Source organism: Ceratotherium simum, chromosome 23 (assembly GCF_057802395.1).
Source record: "Ceratotherium simum simum isolate JZ-2026a chromosome 23, ASM5780239v1, whole genome shotgun sequence".
Lineage (NCBI taxonomy): Eukaryota > Metazoa > Chordata > Mammalia > Perissodactyla > Rhinocerotidae > Ceratotherium > Ceratotherium simum.
The window spans coordinates 6,052,703-6,068,996 of record NC_141922.1 but is presented as its reverse complement, the minus strand read 5'-3'; the positions used below and the strand labels follow the sequence as shown (position 1 = coordinate 6,068,996).

General features: G+C 46.0%; 1 protein-coding gene across 1 annotated transcript in view; it reads right to left on the bottom strand.

Annotated features, from left to right (window-relative positions):
• Positions 1 to 16,294, bottom strand: part of FAM135B (family with sequence similarity 135 member B) — a 168,159-nt gene that overhangs the window by 62,206 nt on the left and 89,659 nt on the right. The window lies entirely within an intron of this gene.

The window sequence follows — 16,294 nt, the reverse complement described above, 5'->3', positions numbered from 1 at the left end:
ACTGTGGACTAGGTCCTTCCACGTACAAATTCAAAGGTTAGGCACACAGGTGGTGGATACTCTGCCACACTGGGTTGTCCTATGCAGCTTTCTGCTTATGTGACCTGAGGCAAGGAATTTCCCCGCTCTGAGCCTCAGTTTCCTTGTGTCCAAAATGCAGGTGATGATGTTAAGCTCAGAGAGTTATCGTGGGCATTAAATAGGACAAAGCATAGAGAGCATCAAGAGCCACATGGTGATGGCTATTCACCTGAGCTCCATTGCTGAGGCACCTGTTGGTCTAGAACTCCACAGTGAGGAATAAGTTACTGCCCCAACACCTGCAGTCTAGGAGCTCAAAGTCTAGCAAGAGACTGGCTAGAAAACAAGCAATGCCCATGAAAAGTTGCAATGGTAAGAGGGAGCAAGAAGATCTCTGGTGCTCAGAGAACAGCCTCCTAACCCAGCCTGGGGTCAGAGGAGAGGGTGGAAAGTGAAGGCTTTTGGAGGAAAGACTGCTGTAATCAACAAAACCGGATAGAATATGTAGAATCATATACGTTAGAGCTTCCACTGTCTTCTTCATAGACACAAAACAAAACCCCAGTTGAGCTAGGGATGTTACTGAGCCGTGAGTCTACATCAGTGAAGGCTTTTGGAGGAAAGACTGCTGTAATCAACAAAACCGGATAGAATATGTAGAATCATATACGTTAGAGCTTCCACTGTCTTCTTCATAGACACAAAACAAAACCCCAGTTGAGCTAGGGATGTTACTGAGCCGTGAGTCTACATCGGGCACTTTCCATGTGCATTATCTCTAGCTCAGAGAGGTGATGAGCTCAATGACTAGAGTGACAGATCCTGGGTTTGAACCTAAGTATGTCCAACTCCAAAGTCTGTACCTTTCGATCCATTCCAGGAAACCTCAACTGGAGAGACAAATCAGTATCACCAGGCATATTTTAAAAATACTGCTGTCTAACCCTCACTCTAGCTGTGCTGAATCAAAATTTCTGGGAGTAGAGCTCAGACCTGCATAATATTAAAAAAATAGAATCCCCAGGAGATTCTGATGTCCACTCCTGTTTAATAACTACTGCACTACCCCCAGCTGCAGGGGCAGCCCCAGGAAAGGCTCTCTGTTTGTGGCCTGGTGCCATATTCAGGGTTTTTTATCATCAATGAGCTGCTAAGGAGTGCAAATCTGTTGGACTGCTGGTGTCTATACCTATGTGAAAAAAATAGCCTGAGAGCTGAGAGGCTATGAAGTTTGACAGGCATATGTTGGCAGGGGGTAGACCTATGTTTGACAAGGTATATCTGACAGGCTGAGCTGAACGACAGACTCCCCTGAGCCAGCTTATTGGGGGTATAGGGCATATATTCCAGCATTTAGCTTGCCTATCTAAATTTCTCTTTCTTCCTCTTAACTGCAAGCATAGCTCTAGTCCAGGATGAGGCTTGGGAAAAGGGGGAAGGAGGGGAGAGGACAGCTAGGCTTGGAAGTGTTGCCTATATTGCAGCAGGAGGCCCTTGATGACCCCCTGGTTCTCAGGATTCTCTCCAGCTACCCGCCTGCAGCATCTGCTCTCCCTGGGCCAGCTAAGATCTAAGACTGAGGAGGAAGAGGCAGAGACCTCAGGGAAATAAGTGTGCACTGTCCTGCTAGTCTGCCGATTGGGTCAAAACAGAACACAGCTCCTTTTGCGGGGATTGTTCCATCTCTCCTGCAAACATAACCACATGTACCTATATAAAGTATGTGTATGTGCACACCACATCACACAGATACTGGCTACACTGTCACCAAAAAGTCAATTGGTCAGTTCCTGGGTGTTTTCATTATTGGGGGAAGTCATTTAAAGAAGGGTCACTGGGTTCATATCCTGTGTACCCTCTTCCTGCATAACCTCTGCCGTCTTCTACTTTTTTGGTACTCTCTGCATAGGGCCTGCTAGAAATTGAGTCTAAAAGAATCATCACCCAAGACGTCTGGGCCTGGCATTGGAGACCCTTCATGATCTGGTCTACCTTCCACTAAAGGCCACTGTGCCTCCTAGATCTCAAACCACATCACAGTCTCTCAGGCTTTGTATATCAGACTTCTAGTCTTTGATAAATCTGGGTGTCTTTCTCCAGAGACCCACAGTTATAGTCAGGATAGGTTAGACAGTGCTGCAGTAACAAATAACCCTGAACTCTCAGTGTGTAACACTATAGAAGCTGAGTTATCACTTATGCAAAGGCTGCTGTGGGTCAGTAGTTTTGGGTAGTTTTCCTAAAAGCAGGGAGGCAGGGATGCAGAGTCCTTCCGTCTTGTGACACTCCTACCTTTCACATGCACTCTCCAAAGCCACAACAGAATGGAATGGAAAGCCTGGAGCATCATGCAAAATGCTTTTAAGGGACAAGCCTTATGTATTCCACTAGCTGGAACCCAGACGCATGGCCCCAAACTAACTGCAAAGGAGGTTTAGAAATGTGTTTTCAAGTGTGCACATTACGAGGAAATGGGACTGGTGAGAATACAGCCAGTCTCTGCCACCACTGTCACTCTGATCACTAACTATATTGTCTCAGGCCACACCTAAAACAGCCTCACACAAGGGAAACAACTCTACTCTCATACCCTCATGAATCATACCCCAACTGTAGAATTTCTGATGGATGGGAAGTGGTGTTGAAATTAGGTCTGGATGTGTCTTTTCTTGGTCCAACAAGCAAAGATCTAAAAATATAAGTTATATAAGTTAACTGCCCTCCCCAATATACAATCATAGAAGTGGGAGAGGGTAACTGACAGGGACACTCCCATTCAGAATGGGAAAAGAAGGGGAGACACGCAGTAGACATAGGTCTACAGCAATCCTGAAATCTGTTGGGCAGACAAAGCAAAGGTCCCCAGCTGGGTGTGGGGAAGGTTTTTTGATTAGGCCTAAATTCTGCTAGGAGTTAGAACTCTGGCCCATTCCCCTGGATCCATGTAACCCGTGGCCCCTGGGTCTGCCTTCTGGGAGCTGAAGTGGGCAGTGGGGCTCAATCCTTTGGGGACACAGCATTTAAAGCCTGTATCTTATGCTGTATCACCAAGGGCCCAAGGATTGTGATTAGCCCAGAATAGTCGGACAGTCTTATAGTCCAAGCTTGTGGTTCCTTCAAAAATATGATTTTCTTAAAAACTTAGTATGCTATCAATCTATGTGTTTCTGGTCTCTTCTATGTTTTCTTAAATCTACTTCATTTCTTTGATTTCCTGCCTCCAAGTCTCTCTATATAACCTAAATGGAAGCTGACTTGAAGCTTTCCAGGTTGATACGTAGGAGAGTTGGGCCAATAATCTGATTTCTGCCCCAAGTCCCATCCCTTTATTCAAGTGAGAAGTTTTCCTGGGCTCTGTCACTCAAAGTTATTTTCTTTTTCTTTATTTTTTTAAATAGTATTCTTAATGCTTGCGTTCAAAAAGAAATGGGATTTCCCAACTCTGCTAGTTCCCAAATTTCTGCACAGACTTTCTCTATTTCCTTTTATGCCTGTTTGAAGGACAACTCATTCTTTTCTGAGCTCAACTGCTTCTAGTAACTAAACACAACTACAAGGAGCACAGATGCCTTGCCAACGTTCTCTTTCCCAACTTCCTCCCCTAGAGCAGTAGTCCTCAACCAGAGTTCATTTTGCCTGCCAGGGGAGATTTGTCAATGTCTGGAGACATTTTTGGTTGTCACAACTAAGTAGAGGGTGCTATTAGTACCTAATGGGTAGAGACCAGGGATGCTGCTAAACACCCTGCAATACACAGGATGGCCCTCACAGCAAAGAGTCATCCAGCCCCAAATGTTAATAGTGCTGAGGCTGGGACCCCTGCCCTGGCGACATAGCTCAGCAGGCCTGTGGTCTGCCTTTCAAGTTCTCAGAGGTGACAGTTTACCAAATGTTCTGCCACTGTGTAACATGGATCATCACATGTCCATCCTTTGATATCAAATTCCCCATTTCTAGATGCCTGAGTACTAAGGTCAATGCTAGGCATTTCAGGTTTTTGTTATGGTTGGCCCATTGAAAGACATGAATTTTTCTTAATTAATACTAACTGCTGTAACAAACAACTTTTAAATCTCAGTTACTCCACATCGTTATTTTTTCCTGTTTTTGCAAACTCTGATACAGGTCAGTGGATCTTCTGTGTGACTCTCCTCAAGTGTCTCCATATCCAGGTTCTTTTGTGCTTCTGAGGTCACCATTGAAAGGAAAGAAAGACTAGAGGATCAAGCAAGATGCTTAAGGGTAAGGACAGGAAGAGGCTTATATCACTTCTGCTCCCATTTTATTGGCCAAGAACCTAGTCTCATGCCTAAACATAATTGTAAGTGCTGATGGGAAATGTAGTCCTCAGATGTGCCTGAGAAGAATGAATGGGATTTGGGAGCATCTCCTCAGTCTCTTCCACACTCACCCCACCCAAACTCCAAGGTTATGCATTTCCTGATTCATCCCACCTGCATGGGGTAGCCTCTGCTGATGCCTCACAGCACAGACACTGGGGGAAACCAGTTCTAGAATCTTAAAATCCTGACTCCCGCATCAGTGCCCCTTCCACTAAGACCACATTAAGTAAAAAATGCCTACTCTTTGACATCAAGACATCCACTGGGGAATATTTGCCCAGCTAGATGGCAAGAAAGAAACAAATGAATAACCAGTATTCTGGGCAAAGTCAGTTACAGACATTTGCCATTCATCAAGAACTGGTAGAGAGGTTTTGGTCCCCACAAAACCATCAACAGTGAAATGCTTTATGTTCAGAGCCTGTTTTCAAATTTACACAATACTGAGCGTGCCTTGACAGAGTTAGATCCAACACCTCAGCCAACTGCCTCCTTGACAGTAACTGCTCCCTCTCTCTCACTTGATAATCAGTATTTGCATTGGTCGATGCATTCGAGAAACCATGTCCCATGTTCCTCTCTTCCCTCACGTATGCTTGGAACACACGGTGGACCCATTCACATTCCAAGTCAGAGCCACAATCAATCTAACAGCCTAGTCCTGAATCAGCCAAAACACCTATGTTCTGATGTATAACCATCATGTTCTTAGGCAGCCTCCTCCTGCCTCTGGTCACTCCCAGCTGACTTTCCTTATGAAGCCATTTTTCTTAAATGACAAATCACCTTGCTAGAATGACTGCATGTGGGATGGTGAGTGGAAACCAGCAAAACTCTATGGAGATGTGGATACTGGAGGTTAGGCTGATGGGTTGCTGTGATAATGGCATGGGAGATCAAAATTGACCACTCTGAAATATATCTCTTTATTTTGATTATTTTCTCTGATGGACATTTGACCTCCCCCACTAACTGCCTAAAGGAATTTAACTCTGGGTATGGACAGACTGTCAGGGTCCTCGCTAAGCCCATTCTTTTCAAGTTCTGTTTACCAAATATTTACATTTGTAAAGCTATCTCCCTCTGTTTGCTGGGAAGGCGGGAGGAGGGCCTTGTCTCTGGAAACGCTTATTAGTACGGAATGAGAAGACTTAAATCTACATACTCTTGATTACTATAATTCCTGTCTCTCTGGCCCTATTCCCTATAGGTGGCCCTGCAAAGCATTGTCTGACAAACATTTACATTTCCCTCTTCATGTAAATTGTCTTCTTCCCCTCTGAAATCCCAAAACACCACCCACCCCCAACATCCTCTTTTGTCTTTAGCTGAAGATGGTATTTAAAACGAGAATCTCTGCTATTGTGTTGAGAAACTCTGTGTCCCTGGTTTCTCCCATGTATACATGTTATTAAACTTGGTATTATTTTATCCTGCTAACCTGTCTTATTAATTATTTGGCCAGCCATAATAACCTTAAGGAAAAGGGCAGAGGGGGTTTCCCCCTCTTCCCCCACAACAGCAACACCAGCTTTAGTTTACGGAGCCCAAACTCCCTGCCAGGCTCTGTCTGGCTGCTTCAGATCCGTACCATGCTTGTTCATCACAGTGCCCCTGAGCAGTCAGCCCTGTTATCCTTTGTACACAGTCTTCAGTGTCCTACAGGTGGCAGCCCCCACCTACCTCAGCAGCCTCACACATAGCCCTCATCTTCTTGGTCACTAGGTCCCAGCCCCACCTGCTGAGCATCCCTCATCATACCACTTTTCCTGCCTCAGGGCCTTTCCACAGCAATCCCTTAGCTCAAACATTCCTCCTCCTCCAGAGTCACTGTGAGACCATAGGGTGCCTTTGTGCTAATCAGCGATTTCTCCCCTAGGTGGATGAATTGGGGAAAAAGATTTCTCTTCTGGGTGAACACCACCCTACTGATGCACAGCTTGGCAAGTGGGAAATGGGAAGGATTTCATCCCCAACTCACCTGCTCCACCAGGCATCTTTGTGTAGTATACAACGTATACAACTGTACATGGCAGACTTGCTCCCCTCCTCAGTTCTCCTAGCTATGTCTTACTCATCCTTCACATCACAGCCTAAATTACTCTTGCTCAGGGAAGCTCCCCTATATTTAGACCAGGTCAGGCTCCCTGTAATAGCAACTTTTTTTACACTCTTACAGTTATTATTAAGTACGGATTTGTGTGTTTTCTATCTGTTTCCTCCTGGACAACAGGAAACATGCATCTCTTGCTCCTAGCTAAATTCTCAGAGTCTAGCATGCAATGCAAGTTAGACATCAATGAATGTTTGTAAAATGAAGGATCATATACAGGCAAAAAATGCCCATTAATGCAAGTGTGTCTGGCCCCAAAGCTTATGAATTTTCTCCCCTGCCACATTCTTTCTCTTGGCAATATTACCCCATGGATGGTTCTTGAGCAAGGGAGTGACAGAGATGATTCTCATAATGGGTACCCTGGCAGGCTGGTGGTGTGTTAGATCTCTCTCTCTAGGCCGTGTGTGTTTAATTCATCACGTGGGCAATCACAAGGTGCTCTATAAAAAGATGACAGAATCTCAGTGACCAAGAGGCCAGCTCGCTCTTTTGTGCCCAGGCAATATATGAGGGCTTGATTGCTTTCAGCCTCCTAATTCTCCTAATCTAGACTTCCACATGACACATCATGACATCCACAAAGAGGGCAAAGGCAGGTAAATGGCAAAGAGCTATGACACTGTTAGCCCACTCCTAGGGTCCCTAATCCCTTTTGTGCTTAAAACTCTGGTTATTAACTGAGTCTGTCATATGTCTGCTTCCTCAGGTGGGCAACCCTGGTTTTCCCTGGGAAAGGAGCATAAAATGTCCTTGGAGTGATTTAATTGTGAATATTGAGATGAATGACAATGGCCTCATGGAATGCTTTCAAGTGAAGCAAAGAGACTCATTAAACAATTATTACATTTAGGCAAGAGAGTAGAAACATATCCAAAGAGCAAATGTAGGACAGACAAAATAGTGGTTTAGGGCATCTGGGGTGGTCAGAAAAGGCTTCACAGAAGAAACGATGACTGACTTGGGTTTTGAGGGATAAACAAGAGTTCATCAGGTAGACAGAGTGATGGGGGAGGGCCAAAGAAGGATACTCTGGGCAGAGAGAATAGCATATGTCCCCTTCTTTGAGTTAAATGTTCACTTTTAAAATATAAATGCCTAAACTAGGGTCACACAAAATGGATGATTTCAGCCATTCACACTTCAGTGTGAATCGAGTTTGCCAGTTCTCACTGGGAAGCTACCTCACAGCTGAGCCCTTATGACCCACGACAGACAACTACCACATCCACTTATTCTGTGAGGTCTCTCCATTCTACTTCAACTGCAGCTCTGACATCCATTCATCTCTCTACTCTGCTCAACTCACCTCTGCCTTGCCTAGGCCACTATTCCACTCGTTCGGGGACCACTGCAACAGCCTCCAGCCTTATCTCTCTGCCCCCAGCTCTCCTCTCCTTCAATCAACCCTCACGCAGCAGCAAGAATGATAACAGCCTATCATGCTAATCCTTTGCTTGCAATATTTTTGCAGCTAACCTGGTTTACAGGGTTCCCAATGATCAGGCCACCAGTGGCCTTCCCAGCCCCATGTCTGGCCACACTGACCTCCCTGGAGTCCCCAAATGTGCCACGTGCTTTCACTCCTTGACCTTCGCTGTTGTCACTCTCCCTCACCCCTTCTCTCCCCTCTACAATTGACAATTCATTCATTTGACTCAGATTAGAGATCCTTCCCACTGAGATGTGCTTCCTGACTGTGTCCAAGTCTGAAGAACCTGAGCCTCTCGTGCTTCACCAGCAGACCACTAGCAAAGGACTGACCCCTGCATGTCAGCTCCTGTCTGGGGTCCACCTCTCTCTCTCTAGGCTGTGTGTGTTTAATTCATCATGAGGGCAATCACGAGGTGCTCTATAAAAAGATGTCAAATAAAGTAATAAAAGCTTCAGGCAAAGAGTATTTTCTCTAAAAAAGAAAGATGGGCCACATAACTTTGAAGGTCCCACTAATGTCTAGCTTTGGAAGATGGAGGACTTAGGAAGCCACTAGTCTGTGGCATGAAATGGGTTTGAATTCAGAGTCCTGCATTCTGTTACCTACTAGCTGGTTAATCTGCTCAAAGTCCCTTCCTGAGAGAAGCTTTCCCTGAATCACCCCAAAATGGTCGAGCCCTCCTCTGACATGCTCCAGTGGAACTACAGCATGTAGATGATTCTTTCTTAATGTTTATCTCACATGAAATTTCTTTTTCAATATCGTTTTTTTTTTTCCTAGATAAATTTTGCAGATTCCATGAGAGTGGGGATGGGGCTGATCTGTTCTCTGTCATTTCACTCATCCCCACACTTGAGCGTTAAATATAATCGTTGTCTAAATAAGTGCACAATGGCTCAGACTCAGGTTCCTCACCTGCAGGAAGGAGCAAACATTAATATAACTATTTATTAAAGAGACACCCGCTGCTGACTGCTTGGGGCTAGACACTGAATGTGACGGACACAGTCCCCACCCGCCCTGGGAGGATTAAAGGAGACGAGCAGGTGAAAAGTGATTCCAAGTGGACAGAAAGCGAGGGTCAGATGCCGTCAGACCTGGGCTCGTATCCTGGCCCCGCCAGGCACCAGCTGTCTGATGCTGGGCAGCGTGCTGAAGTTATTAGAGCTTTAGTTTCCTCAACAACATAACGTGACTCTACTCAGGGAGCTGTGAGGAAACATATTAAAAATACCCAGCACAGAGCCTAAGATGAAAAAGAGCTCAATATATCTAGGTCATATATTTATGTTACAAGGTAAATGTGATTTGTGGTGTCACCATCACACCACCGCTGGGGTAGGGAACAGGAGGAAGAGAGAAAGGGGTGGGGAGAAAGGGATGCTCATAGGGGAAATATCTTTCCTATCTTGAGTCCCAGGCAAACCTTAAAGTGTGAGCAGGTTTCATCTCCCCCATTAAGAAAAGAAAAAGAAACAGAGGCTCAGAGTGGTTAAATGACTTGCCCAAGCTCTCACAGCTAATCCACGGAAAAACTCAACCTTCGCCCTCCCAGGTTTCCTTATTCTAAACCCCGGGTATTTGCCGGTATGCTCTGCTGCTGCCTCATCTTGTATTCACTCAATATATGCTGATTGAGTGTCTGCTGCGCTGACCAAGGACACAGTGGGAAACGCAGGACCATCTGGGAAGGGATGTGTCTGCTTCATCCTCGCCATCTCACATGTATTGTGCCTGGAAACTCTGGAGAGGAGCAAGGCATCCGAAGGCAGGCAATGTGAAATAAAGGCAATTTTCACTAATGAAAAGGGTGGTGCATAAATAAACAATACTGTAGACTTTTGCATGAAGATCCCATTTTCACAGAGTTATATCTCTTTTAGAAATGACCTGTGGAATTATTCTGAATTCATGTGCAGACTGATGGAACACACCACATACTCAAAGCCCATCACAGCCTGTGCACCATATAGCAAGATACTTCTTATTTTGCAGGACCTTAGTAAATCAGATAATCATCTAAATGAGAAATTTAAAAACTATTTAATTTTAATGGAGCAGGAGAACACAACAGTGCTTGCCATTTTAATTATTGAAATATTAGAAATCATTAAATACAATTTTTTTAAACGAATACATGTTTTTCTTTAAATAATCGTTGTGCTTTCCTGGTAACTTCTGATCCTTACCCAGGTAGTTAACTTTGGAGTGTATTATTCACAAATTGAAACCATTGTTCCCCTGCACTCAGCTGTTTCATGCCCATACAAATGCCTTCGTAGCACACTCCGTGTGCAGGTGTCATGCTGATGAAGTGGGTTTTGACAAAGCACGGGGCCGAAGAGAGAGCTGAGTTCTGGGCGGCACCTGCCCCCTTGAGGAAGTGTTCTGGGTTCCCCGGGCTTGGCTTTCTTATGTCTATAATCAGGAAGCAAAAATGAGGGGTAATAATGATTGTTCCCAGAGCCCAATTAGGACTTTTATAGGCCCCAGGCACTTTTCACCTATTAAAAAATAGATTTAAAACAATATTTTTATGACTGCATTGATATAAAGATGAATATAATCCAGATTGAATTACATGTACTTTTTCTTCTGATTTTAAAAGAAAACATTCCATTGGCCCCTAAAAACATTGTGGTCCCTAGGCACCAGGTCTACCGTGTCTGATGGCTAAGGCAGCTGTGGTCACTCCTCATATATAATCAAGAACCTAAGGGGCCGGCCCCGTGGCTTAGCGGTTAAGTGCACGCGCTCCGCTATTGGCGGCCCGGGTTCGGATCCTGGGCGCGCACCGCCCCTCCACTTGTCTGGCCATGCTGAGGCCGCGTCCCACATACAGCAACTAGAAGGATGTGCAACTGTGAGATACAACTATCTACTGGGGCTTTGGAGGGGAAAAAAAAAAAGAGGAGGATTGGCAATAGATGTTAGCTCAGAGCCGGTCTTCCTCAGCAAAAAGAGGAGGATTAGCATGGATGTTAGCTCAGAGCTGATCTTCCTCACACACACAAAAAAAAGAACCTAAGGATATGTCATCTAATGTCATCTGTAGGTCCAGCATTAACTGAGCACCTACGAGGTGCCTACAGCTGGAACGGGCACCGAGGGCTGCAGAAACGAAGGTGTCCCACCAGGTGGGGGCCGAGGCTGCCGTTTCCATTAACGCTCAGTCACTAATTCCTCACACAGTGCCTGAGACATAGTAGGTGCTTGATAAACGTTTGATTAATGAATAAATCAATGGTAATGTCTTTGCTGATGGAGCCATCACATTCCAGAGGCAATATACTGATGAGTTAGCAGTAATAATACATGTCTGTGTCTTACCTACATGACTCTGGAGCCTCGTGAAAGGGATATAAAGATGTTTACAGTAACAAGCAAGGGTATATTCAAAGCAAGGGTAAAGCGCACAGAACCCAATCAAAATGGAGCAAAAGAGTAAAAAGAAGAATGTGCCTAGGAGAGGGGAGATTTCTGCCTGGAAGTCAGCTCCGTGCCTCAGTTTCCCCCTCTGCATCCACCCTGCCAGACACATGCCTGCAGTCAGTGAGGGAGGGGCTGTCAGGGTACAAGGCTCGGCATGGAAGACTTTGTCAGGCTAAGCACAGTATGTAGGTGTGCGCTGTGAGCATTAATCCCCTAAAGGAAGACGCTGTTCTACAATTCTCTGCAATCCGACTTAAAAGGGAGATGGCTCCAGAGCGGAACCCCAGAATATCCTGTCAATGACACGGGTGCTCTGTCTGGGAAACCGTCCTCTAAGTCAAGCAGAAGACGGACGGATTTCACTTTGGTGGCCAATATATTCCTCTCAGACATTTTCATCAGCTCTGGCAGAGCACACTCCCCATGGCATGGCTTCTGTGATCTCCACAGGAGAACAAAGGACCGGGAGGCTCAAAGCACCGGCTAGAGATAGATCTGTTGGAAAGTTGAATGCCTAACAGTCAACTTGCAAGGGTTTTTGTTCCCCTGCATTCAGATATTCTCAGATTGCACGGTTTCCGACACTCATTCATTCCACAAAGGCTTCCTGAGCGTGTGCACTGTGCCAGGCACACACAGGTGAACAAATCAGAAACACACCCTGCCCCAGCAGAGTGGAAGAGTCAATGTCCCTTCTTTGGTTAACCATTTGTCTAGTGGGTAATGATGGGGGTGGGGAGGTGGCATCAGGCTGACTGAGTGAAAACTCCACCTTGGTCCCGGCCCAGCTGTGTGACTGCGGAGACATAACTTAACCTCTCTCTGACTCAGTTTCTTCATCTGTAAAACGAAACATGAAACTGTTGTTGTGGGAATTGCCGGAGTCCATGTGCATCAATGGCTTAACAGAGCAGGTGTTCAAAAATGTGATTTGAAATGACCAGCATCACACTTTTCACACTACTGTGGAATGTAATATTTTTAGTTACTTCTTTGCCCCATGCAGTAGATCCCATGACCTACTGAGGGTAAGGACTGAGTTTTATTCATCTTCTTAGCATACAGATGCTAGCACATAGTAGGGGCTGAATAAATGACTGACAGTTAAATAAATGAACTGATGCACTGATGCCCTGGCCCAAGGAGCTCTGAAGATGAGGAGAGTTCTAAAGATTGCATCTCTCCACCAGGCTGCCGTTCCCCTCCCCTCTGGGCAGTGGAACAGCCCCACTTATTTCAGTGAGAAGAAAGAGGGTGTGCAGAGTCCCTGGAGGGAGGAAGGGATTCTCCTGATTTTGAGTAACTGGATTCCTAATCTTCAATGACAGTCTGTCAGACCCTGAGCACTTATTAAGTGTGATGGTTAATTTTATAGGTCAATTTGGTCAGGCCACAGTACCCAGATACTTGGTCAAACATTATTCTAGATGTTTCTGTGAAGGTATGTCTTAGATGAGATTAACATGCAAATCATTAGACTTTGAGTACAGCAGATTACCCTCCATAGTATGGGTGGGCCTCACTCAGTCAGTTGAAGACTTTAATAGAAAAAGACTGACCACCCCCTAGCCCCATAAGAAGAAGGCATTCAGTCCTTCCGCCAGTAGATGGCCTTTCCACTCAAACTGCTACTCTTTCTGGGGTCTCCAGCCTGTTGGCTTAACCTGCAGATGGACTTGTCATTCTCCACAATCACATGAGACAATTCCTTAAAATAAATCTCTGTGTGTGTGTGTGTGTGTGTGTGTGTGTGCAAGTATGCACACACATCCTATTGATCCTGTTTCTCTGGAGAATCTGGACTAATACATCGAGCACATGTCAAGTGTCTCCAATTATATGAGGCAGTGCTAGGGATATCACAGTAAAAATTGCATAGAAAGGGCTGAAGGAGGCCTTCAGAATGATCCTATCCAATCCATGGGAAACTGAGACCCAGAGAGGGCAAGTGTCTGGCTCAGGGTCACACAGCAGGTTAGTGCTGAAGCCAAGAACAGAACTATCTCTAAGACCCTTCATTCAATGTCTTGTTCCCAAGATCACACTGGGGCTCTTGGAGTAACATTTGATTTAATTACGTGGATGAACTAAAATAAAAATAATACCAGCAGAGGGTTTTATTGAGCACTTTTGTGTCAGGATCTATGCTCAAGGCTTTTACAAGCTTATTTCATTTAATCTCAGCAATCCTGTGAGGCAGGCATTAGTATCCCCTTTGACAGATAAGCCTGGAGTGGGAGAGGGAGAGTAATTCCCTTGGGTCAAAGCTGCTGGTTTGTGACAATGGCGGAGGGGATGCAAGCCCTCACTCCAACTCTAAATCTGAGGCTCCAGCTGCCTGAGGTGCAGCAGGAAAGAGCAGGCTGCAGGGCGAGAGGGGCCTGGCTATGGGAAAGAGATGTGGCTCCTCCCATCAACCCTCACCTCCCCGTGATTTGTCTGGCCAGGCAGCTCATTTTGCTATGAAACTCTAGTTTCTGCAAATGTCTCTGCACAGAAAGGCTTATTTTGAAGGGAACACCTGTCCTCTAATCCTCCCAGCTGATGCAGCAATCTCTGTGGATTCCTATGTTATTTGCTAATACACTGGCCTTCTTGGGGATTTGGAAGCACAGCTCCCAGGGGAGGGGGGAAGAGTGGATTTCATTCTTTGCTTGGCAGTCCTCGCCTGTGGGAATGCACAGGGTGGGCGTGCGGCTCTGAGCCCGCATAATCGGATGGGGCCCAGATGGAAGATGCGCAGGAAAAGAAGCAGATCCTGAAAATAACCCATTGAGCTGAGCTATGGAGCAAGTTCACTGCCGAGCACCCACAAATAAGCTGTTTTATCTGACTCTTGTAAAAGACAAGGATGTCTTCTTTGACACACATCCCCAAAAATAGCCAAGAAAAGAAATGGAAAAAAACGATATTGTTATCATGTGCCGGCTGTGAGTCTATTTCTGTACTGTTTTTACACATATTAACTCCTGAAATCCTCTCTAAAATATAGATGTTATTCCATTTTAGAGTGGAAGAACCTGAGTTTCCACAAGGGTGAATAAGTCCCCCCGAGTCACATAGCATTTAGCGTAGCAGGTATTTGAGACCACATTACAACGGTCTCCAAGGGAGAGATTTGGCTGGGTCCTTCTTGGTCTTCTCAGATGCAACAGAATCAGGTGGACTGACGTGATCTATGATGTTTTCTATCCACCCCACCCCACACCAGGTCTAGGGTTTCTGGACAGTCTCTAAAGGCAGCCCCGCTCGACACTCACACGTCAATGGAGATGCCCATCACTCTCCCGCTCCCTCCTGTTGGTTTCTGTCTGCTGCCATATAGGGCAAGAAACTTCCGTGGGGCTTAGCTCTCTCACTGCTCAGAGTTATACATGAGCATGATTCACGCACTTGTAGCAATTGCTCCTTCAACACGCATTTTTTGAGCACTAATTATGTGTGCCAGGCACGGTGCTGGGCCCTGGGGATGTGGAGCTAAACAAGATGGCCTCTTTCCCCAGCCACTCAGGTGAAGCCCAACAGAGGAGAGAGAAAGATGCCTAGAGTTGACTGTGCAGGAAGCATCTGGGAGAGAGAATTTCTCCCCAGGAAATCAGAGAGCGCTTCACAGAGGTGGGGGCATCTGAACGAGGCACTAGAGGATGCATAGGGAGTTGTGCATCAGAGTTCCTTCTGGGCAGACACCATGTCATAATCATCCTCATATGCTCCTGTGGCACCAGCAAAGGCCCTTGTCTTGGGATTAGGTGTTCAAAGTGCATTGAATTAATCTATGACCTCTGACATTCCCCAATGTCCCATGCCACATTCCCTGAAAAACAGAGACTAAGCTGGAGATTTTCAGGTAGGAGATCTACTGGGGAGGCTCTGGAGGCCAGCACATGTAGGGGAGTGAGAAGCAGGACTGGGCAGAGGGAGAGGTTGGGCTGTGATGTGGTCACAACGAAGGTTTCAGTCGACGTACAGGGAAGTTGGAACAGGGATGGGCTTGCAGCAGGGGGTCGAGAGGGATCTAGAGGACACACACAGCATCCGCTAATGATGAAGGGTCCATGCTTGGCCTCGGGGACGCAGAGGGAGCAGGAAGTCCCTGCCTGCTATCCCTTCCCAATCCCATGCTGGAGCCCTGAAGCCATCCATGCACATGAGGTAATACAAAAACACCCATCTGTGCCGGCTCCCTGTCTTCCACTCCCTTGTTACTATCTGCCAGGTCCTGTGCCAATGCTAAGGACTCTGTTCCTAGAGGCACAGTGGTTGCCCGATGTCCTACATCTACAGGTAGCTGGAGTCCACCTTCAAGCAATTTTAATGGCTATAAAGTCTGCTCCTTCTTAGGCATGGATCTCCATCCTGGATTCAGTCCCCTGTCCCTTACGAAGGTCTAGCAGCTCTCTTCTTAGCTCCTCCAATGAGAACCTGCGACACAGCTGCTTGGACCAGATGGAGACATGACTTGGGCAGTTTTCATGGCCAGGCCTCCCAGCTGGGGCTCAGAGCCGGGAAAGGTGATGTCACAGGAGAGCATGCTGAGTGTATAACCTGACATGCTGACAGTCTGAGCATGGAGCTCAGCTGCACACGAGGACGGAACACCTTTTCTTGGGGGTAGCTGAGCATGGACAGCCATTCATACTTACACCATGGGCTGTCAGATGGTTAATTTGTGTGTGCCAACTTGACTGGGCCACGGGGTTCTCAGATATTTAGTTAAACATTACTTTGGGTATGTCTGTGAGGGTGTTTCTGGACGAGATTAACCTTGGAATTAGTAGATTGTGTAAAGCAGATCACCCTCCCCCATGTGGGTGGGCATCATTCAATCTGTTGAAGGTCTGAGTGGAACAAAAAGAATGGGTGAGAGAGAATTTTCTCTCTGCCCGTCTTTGAGCTGGGACATCAGTTTTCTTCTGCCTTAAAACTCAGATTCAGACTGCAACTTACATC